Here is an 8,619-nt window from a genome sequence, read left to right on the forward strand (position 1 = left end):
AGAAAGGTGCCTAGATGAGGCCAGAGCACCAGGAAATTTGATGCTTCGGGACAGCACCCAGTACTATATACCTCTACAAATGGACAGGTTTATAAACAACAAACTCAAAAACAACAAAACAATTTCATGGTGGTGTATAATAAAACCAAGAGAGCATCATAAAATTATAAAACCACAATAGACAGAACAAAAGGACCAACAGTGAATCAAATTAATTCTCTGAAAATGCTTAGTAAAATATTTTCAGCAGTCAAGGAAATATCACAATTGTAGGTGCCCGCCTGATTTCAACTGGGACCATGGTTCAAAGTAGTTGTGCTGCTAAACTAACAATGTTACAGTCATACCTCTTGTTACGTTCGGTTCAGGTTACGTCTTTTCAGGTTGCGTTCTGCGGCAACTCGGAAGTACCAGAAAGGGTACTTCCGGGTTTCGCCGCTCGCGCATGCACCGACGCTCAAAATGATGTCACACACGTGCGCAGAAGCGGTGAATTACGACCTGTGCACGCACAGATGCGGGTTGTGTTCTGCTCATGTTGCAAACGGGGCTCCGGAATGGATCCCGTTCGCAACCAGAAGTACCACTGTAGTTTGTGTAAATTAAATATATATTTTGCCCGCAACTGTTCTATCAGCTCTTAACATAAGAACACAAAAGGAGGCTGCTGGATTAGGCCAGAGGCCCATCTAGTTGAGCATCCTGGTCTCACACTGGTGACCCAGAGGCCTGCAGGAAACCAGCAAACAGGACCTGAACACAAATGCACAATTCCTTCCTGCAGTTTCTAGCAACTAGTACTCAGAAGCTGCTTCCAGTTGTGGAGGCAGAGCATAGCCATCATAGCTAGTAGCCAATGATAGCCATCTCCTCCATGAATTTGTCAACCCTCTTTTAAAGCCACTACAGTTGGTGGCCATCACCCCCTCCTGTGGGAGGGAGTTCCGTAGTTTAACTATGTGCTCTTGATGCCCAGCAACCAACCCATCCCTTCAAACACTGCCCAGGTGGTCCCCCACAGGCCACAGTGCCCTTCTCAAACCCAGCAAGCAGAGGCTACAGCTACATCACTGCCTATCCTGGAAAAGATCCCCGTCCAAAGCAGTGGTGTAGCGTGGGGGATGCAGGGGGGGCCGGCCGCACCAGGCGCAACATCTTGGGGGGGCGCGCTCGCACTCGCAGCTCTCTGCCCCTACCTGGCAGGGGCACAAATTACTTGCCTTGCCCCGGGTGCTGACAACCCACGCTACACCACTGGTCCGAATGGCTCTTTCCTCCTTGCGTGCCATCGCACGATGGTCTCACAGCCAGTTGGCAAAAACATATCTCAGGGAGAATGCTCTGAGGGCACATGAAGCACTTCTCCAGCCAAAGATAAGCAGGATTGGCTCTGCATATGCTCTGCTCTGGCACAGGCAAGCGGCTTCCCTTGGAGAAAGGGGAGAGTGTCACAGCCACAAATAACTATGCCATAGTTATTGGAGCCTTGAAATTAGTAGGTACGTATGTTGTAGAAGACACTCACATTACAGTGGTACCTCTGGTTACGTACTTAATTCGTTCCGGAGGTCCGTTCTTAACCTGAAACTGTTCTTAACCTGAAGCACCACTTTAGCTAATGGGGCCTCCCACTGCTGCCGCACCACTAGTCCAGGGCATTCTAATTACGAGGACATACCTACATGACACATAAATGCATGTGTAACGAAAGCCCGATAGCTGGTGATTTGGGGTGGAAGATATTGGGGGGCATTGCTCAAACCTATTATAATTATGATTAATTACTTGCCCTCCACCCTAAGCTCCCCAGGGAGGGTTATAACAATTCAAACACAATGTTATTCACATTACTTTGATTTTAAAGTATGAACCAAAAAGGTTAGAAATTGCAAGATTTATCACTCTGCCCTTTGGACCAACATGTCTAGAGGGTGGCTTACACGTTTAACTGTGCAATAAAATGCAGATGAGCTGGGGTGGGGGGTAAAAACCAGCCCCAAATATTCTGCTAGGAGCAGGAGGATGTGATGCCTTTGACTTCACCTGAGCTTCCTCTTCACCTGTAGCTAAAAGCAGCCACAGGTCTCTTTGTTTGTGTGTACACACACATTCTTACATTGTTTTCAGAACAAGCACTCTCGCAGAGACGCCCTGCGGGGTTAACAAATAACTCTGTAAGACAAAGCAAAGAAGGAGCAGGTTATCTTATCTGCTCCCCACCAGCAGCCCTGCTATCTCTGCCGGAGGGCAGCACATTCCTCTTCCTTACTCCCCTGCGATGTTATCTTTGGGATAGTCAAAGCCAGCAGATCTCCTGTTCCCTTTCCCAGAGCAGCTCTGTCAATCTTATCTGAGCTACCACCGCACACCCACTTCGTTGTCTCCCAGATGCAAAGCCCCCAGCCTGCCACGCCAGTGGGATCTTATCGGTGTTTTGGGGGTGAAAAATAGACAGCCGTAGGACTCCGGAAGGCCCCCCCACACCAGACTCCATCTCTCCAGAACGATCCTTAGATAGAAGGAACAGCTCCCAAAGTGGAAAGGAATTTAATCTATGTCCTTCTAGGGCTTGCTTTGAAACAAGGATCTTTTTTCGTCCCCCCCCCCCCCTCTCTCTCTCTCTCTCACACACACACACACACACACACACACACACACACAGTAGATGGAAAGAATAAAGACTGAAGGAAACACAGACACCTGCAATTTTGATAGCAGCCCTTTAAGGACAATCACATTTCCCTCCTCTTCTAAACACATGGATTCTGCCACTCAGGAGATCTCAAAGGATTTCCCAGCAGAATTATAAAAAAGTAAGAGAAAAATTGGCAAATATACAGTACTCAATTTCTAGAAATCGTGCAAGTCAAAGAATTCAGCTTTTTGTAACACAGATTCTGAGGTGCCCTGGGGCAATATGGGTGCCCACTGGCTTATTTTTCGGCTGATATGGGATGCTTCACAGATCCACTGTTTGCTCTAAAAACCAATATACTGACTTTCCATTATTCGTCTTCAAGGTGCCTTAAAATGTATTTATTTAGTTACATTTACAATGGTACCTTGGGTTACATACGCTTCAGGTTACATATGCTTCAGGTTACCCAGAAACAGAACCTCGGGTTAAGAACTTTACTTCAGGATGAGAACAGAAATTGTGCTCTGGTGGCGCAGCGGCAGCAGGAGGCCCCAATAGCTAAAGTGGTGCTTCAGGTTAAGAACAGTTTTGGGTTAAGAACGGACCTCTGGAATGAATTAAATACCTAACCCGAGGTACCACTGTATATCCGGCCTTTCTTCCATCAGGGAACTCAAGGCATTCCCAGGCACTGACCAGACCCAGACCTGCTTAAGTTCAGCAAGGTAGTCGCCTCCTGTTGGTACACCATGGTACCAACAACAAGGCAAAAAAGATATAACGCACCATTAAAGCCACTAAAATAAAACAAATGCAAAACAGAGAACAATAAAACATTGGCCTGATCCAGAGCAAAAAGCAAGGCAGCAGGAGCCACTGATTTCCTGGCTTGCTTTGCAGAGGACGCAACAATTAGTGACAATTAACATGTCTATAACACAAGTCTAATCAATTTCATCTGCCAAGACTTTCCTCAAGGAACCTTCCCCAGGAAAGGAAGTTCAGTGAAGCAGCCGGGGATCCCCAAGCAGAACTTTCAGCATTTTCTCAAACCTACAGCTCTTGCCGATCTTGGGCAAGCAAGACTGGTGGTGGTGGTAAAACGTAAGACTGAAATCGGCAAGCCAGCCTTCTCCAACATGATGCCCTCCTGATGTTTTGAACTGCAACAAGCCCAGCCAGCAGGACCAACAGAGTCAGGAAGGAACCTAAGAAGACCCTGCTGGATCAGGCCAATGGCCCATCAAGTCCAACATCCTGCTCTCACAGTGGCCAACCAGATGGCTCGACTAGAAGCCCGCAAGCAGCATTTGAGCACAAGAGCCCTCCCCACCCCCTGGCACTGTGGTTTGCAGCATTGCCTCTTCTGATTCTGAAGGCAGAGCATATCCATCATGGCTAAGGTAAAGGTAAAGGAAGCCCTGACCTTAAGGTCCAGTCGCGGACGACTCTGGGATTGCGCGCTCATCTCGCTTTACTGGCCAAGTGAGCTGATGTTTGTCCGCAGACAGTTTTTCCAGGTCATGTGGCCAGCATGACTAAGCTGCTTCTGGAGAACCAGAGCAGCGCACGGAAACGCTGTTTACCTTCCTGTTGGAGCGGTCCCTATTTATCTACTTGCACTTTGATGTGCTTTCAAACTGCTAGGTTGGCAGAAGCAGGGACCAAACAACGGGAGCTCACCCCGTTGCGGGATTTGAACCGCCGTCCTTCTGATCGGCAAGCCCTAGGCTCAGTGGTTTAGACCACAGCGCCACCCGCGTCCATCATGGCTAATACCCATCAATAGCCCTCTTCTCCATGAATCTCCATGAACCTTTCCAATCCTCCTTTAAAGCCATCCAAGTTAGTGGCCATCACTGCCTCCTGCGGGAGTGAGTTCCATATAACTATGCATTGCATGAAGAAAGACTGCCCTTTATTGGTCCTGAATCTTCTTCCAACATAGGAGTTGCCCTCCAAAGCATGTGAAGAGCCCCAGGGGGGTAAATGTTGTCAGGGATTCTTTAGTTGCGGTTCCTGCTTTGAAGAGGGTTGGACTAGATGTGTCCCTTTCCAACTCGACAATTCTATGATTCAGCGATTCTAACTTTTACTCAGAGTAGACAGCCCAACATGAATAGACCTATGTTAGTCATCTCCACTAATTGCAGTGGGTCTATTCTGAGTATGACTAACTCTGGATACAACCCAATAAATAAAATTGATTTAAGCAAAAGCAGAACTTCCAGTTCTCACTACTCAGATGGCCTACTACTGTACTATTGTTTTCAGACTACACTTTAATTTTCTGGAAGCAGTTCAAGGAAATTCCCAGGGACCAGTGCTTTTGCATATACAATACAGTGGTACCTCGGGTTATATACGCTTCAGGTTACATACGCTTCAGATTACAGACTCTGCTAACCCAGAAATAGTACCTCGGGTTAAGAACTTTGCTTCAGGATGAGAACAGAAATCGTGCGGCGATGGCACGGCAGCAGCAGGAGGCCCCATTAGCTAAAGTGGTACCTCAGGTTAAGAACAGTTTCAGGTTAAGAACGGACCTCCGGAATGAATTAAGTACGTAACCCAAGGTACCACTGTAGAAGACACCATCCACTATATGCTATAATGTAAGCTGTATACACCACCCTGGCAAAAATATTTAGAGATCTTTTTAGTGGTGGTTGCTACCCGGAGTGATAGTGATAAGATTAAATATCTGTTGTCCGCTTCTGACAGGTAATGTCTAATACATCTAAATTTGCAGTGAAAGCTGCTCAGACAAAGGCCATGTGGCCTCCTTTGTGATATAAGACCACCTCAAAAAAAGTATGTTTTATTTATTGTATAGGTCACGTTTTTATCTTTATGTATGATTAATATGTATCAGTTATGTTCCTGTGTTTCTGTTTGGCTACAGCCTGTATTTGCTTACCTTACTAATAAATCTGAATGTGACTGCAACTATACTGAAAAAATGAAGGACACCTGTAGAAGTGTGCATTGAGCCATCGGTGCTCCTCATGCAAGCTAGATTTTTGCATGTTGTCGTTGGCATTAAAATGTCAGTCCATATTTCTTTCTCCCTTTCATTCAGATTTACCATTTCCAGGAAAAAACAGCACCTTTTTTTTTAGGGCTGCCAATGTCCCGTTTCCAAATTAAGCCCCCATGTAGAAACACTCAAAGCAAAGCAAAATCCTACCACTCCTGTTTTCTCCTTCACTGCCAACAAATAAGCCAAATGTGCTCTGCTGTGTTAGGCCACAGGGACACGACCAATAAGCCTGCCTGTGTCATGAGATATTCTGCTAAGCCCTTCTCCAATCGCCTTTCTTATTAGAAGTGTCCTTTGCTTATTAGTGTCCAACCTGCCTGCCACCTATATTATTATATTTTAAGTACCAAGTTAGTACCATCTTCTCAGACATTTTAATATGTGTAATGGCTTTGTCTGTTGTATATTTTAACTGTAGTCTCACATTACATTGCTCATGCTATGGTTTTATTGCATATTTTATTGTGTTGCTCACCGTCCTGGAATCTATTGGACAAAGGGCAATATAAAAATATTTTAAATAAATAATGAGAAGTTGCAGCAGCGCTGATCTGCCTTGTCTACTGCCCATACTAAGCCTCTGGGCAAATGGATACTTGGCTGTTCATCTGCCCACCTTGAAAACATATTTATTCCATACTGAAAAGAAAACACTATGTGGTTTAGCATTATTTCCTAACTCCTGTTCATTTATTGTTACTTGATCCCTTTGGGGATCTACATTGTGTCCCTAGTTCAGCAAAGTGGCCTATTTCACCCCTCTGCAACAAGGAAAGACAGTACAGTGGTACCTCGGGTTAAGTACTTAATTCGTTCTGGAGGTCTGTTCTCAACCTGAAACTGTTCTTAACCTGAAGCACCACATTAGCTAATGGGGCCTCCTGCTGCTGCCGCACCGCCAGAGCAAGATTTCTGTTCTTATCCTGAAGCAAAGTTCTTAACCTGAAGCACTATTTCTGGGTCAGCAGAGTCTGTAACCTGAAGCGTATGTAACCCGAGGTACCACTGTATGTACCTCTGTAGACCTGTAAAATCACTTAGATCATCTGGCGAAAGTTCACTCATAGAACCGCACCCTACAAATTATCACACCAATGACTCAAAAACAGCCTTTAATGCCATTGCCCCTTCCCACTTCCATACATTACTGTTGGTGTTGTTATTATTGTTATTACCTGCCCTTCACCCTAAGGTCCCAGGGCAGGTTACAACACAATTTCAAAAACAGTTTAAAACAACAATAAAAAAAAAATAAAGTGGGTCCTAACAATACAGATTTCAAGTGTCAAAACTCTACACCTCAAATGTCTTCAGACAGCTTGTAAAAAGAAATTTTTGCCCAGCCTTCTCCAAACCCACAAACTAATCCTGAATTCTTATTTCCCCCAGCTGTTTTTTTATCATACTGTATTGTTTTTTAAAAAGAGATGTATATTGTTTTTATGTTGCATTCTGTACACCACTTACAAGATTTCAAAAAAAAAAAAAAATATCAAGCAGTTTAGAAATGCTTTCAAATAAATGAAATAACAAACAAACAAACAATGCTGCTAAAGTTGCCAGGATACCTTTTCCACAAATGATAGGACTCGGAAAGTGACATTGTCTACGCGGGGGGCGGGAACCATGCTGGGTATTCATGGCAGTGCCTGGCCCACCTCACAGGGTTGTTCTGAAGCTAGACTGTCGCTCTGATCTCCTTGGAGGAAACAAGGGTTTCAGAAGATAAAAAAGCAAGGCATGGAGAGGTGGGGTGCATGTTATGCTTTGCAGCTGGGGGGTGACCAGTTTTTTTATAGTCCTGTCAAAACACACACAGAGCGCCCGGCACGGAGGATTTCTGAGAATTACGCGCATCCATACGCGCGGTTTCCAGGTAGAGCGGCTCTCCTGCCAGCCCTTCGGGGATCACCGGTCCCTCCGATCGCTTGCAGCTGAGCTAGAAGGTCCCGGATCCGGGCTGCGAGGGCGGGATGCACCCCCGAGAATACAGCACCCCACCTTTCCATGAAGAATCTGGAGAGCATCCTTTGGAGAGGGGGCAAGACGGCGACGGGGAGGAGACCCCGGGCCCCCTCCTCACCTTTCCTTGCGGGGAAAAAGGCTGGCCAGCCGCAGCTCCGCGCTTACCTGCGCCCCTGCTCCAAGAGTCGGTCCCTGCAGTGGTGCGCCCTGGCGTCGGAGCGCGCAGTCGGGGCGCCTCTCCTCCTCCCGCGCGGCGTGGCAAGCCCGGCCTGGCTCAGGGGCGCGGGCAGCGGCCGAGCCCGGCGCCAGCGCGTGCGCTCGCTGCTGCTTGTGGGGCTCCGCCGCCTGCAGCCGCCGCCGCCGCCTCGCCCGGCTCCGCAGCTCGCCTCTAATCTGTCCCAGACACGTCGAGACTCAGCCCCGGAGGAGAAGGGAGGGCCCCTCGCCTGGCCTCGCCGCGCCTCCTGTGCTCTCCAAAGCCTGCGCCAAAGGAGAGGGAAGGAGGAAGGGGGGCGCTTGCCCTGGGCGCCCACAGCGGGGAAGGGGGTGCCCAGCAGAGCTCGGGCAGGATTCTCTGAACAGGGAGCAGTCCGGGGGCATCAGGGAGGGGGCTGGCAGGGGCATCGCGGGTAGGGCCTCTTGCACCGTCCCTCGAGGCTTTGCAATGCTGCACGGGCTGCGCAGCTTGCAGAAATTGGCCCAGGGTCCGATCTTTTTAGGCCCTGAATCTCCTGGCCTTATTAGCCACACACAGAGAGATACCGGCTTTGAGACGACCACGGGGAGGACTTCAGTGGCAAAGCCCCCGCTAAACGTTTCTCTGCTTCGTCTCCCCACCCACCTTCCAACTGTTGTGCCACAACCGCTCTCGCCTTCCTGGTATGTTAGGGCAAAATAATAATAATTTAAAAAATCGGTTTGGCAATCAAGATATGGGAGGGGTAAGCTCTGATCATGTGCAGCTTCACATTTT

The 8,619-nt window shown here is 47.6% G+C and overlaps 1 protein-coding gene across 4 annotated transcripts in view; it reads right to left on the reverse strand.

The window, feature by feature from the left end:
• Positions 1–8,057, reverse strand: part of DOK4 (docking protein 4) — a 56,795-nt gene extending 48,738 nt beyond the window's left edge. The window contains exon 1 of one of the 4 annotated variants that reach the window (XM_083751508.1): positions 7,812–8,057. The gene's annotated coding sequence lies outside the window, so the exon portion shown is untranslated. Of the gene's footprint in view, positions 1–7,682 lie in introns of all 4 variants that reach the window. The other 3 variants (XM_083751506.1, XM_083751505.1, XM_083751507.1) reach the window with 3 other exon arrangements.
• Between the last annotated feature and the right edge of the window lie 562 nt (positions 8,058–8,619).

Source organism: Podarcis gaigeae (assembly GCF_964106915.1).
Source record: "Podarcis gaigeae genome assembly, chromosome: 8".
Taxonomy (NCBI): Eukaryota; Metazoa; Chordata; class Lepidosauria; order Squamata; family Lacertidae; genus Podarcis; species Podarcis gaigeae.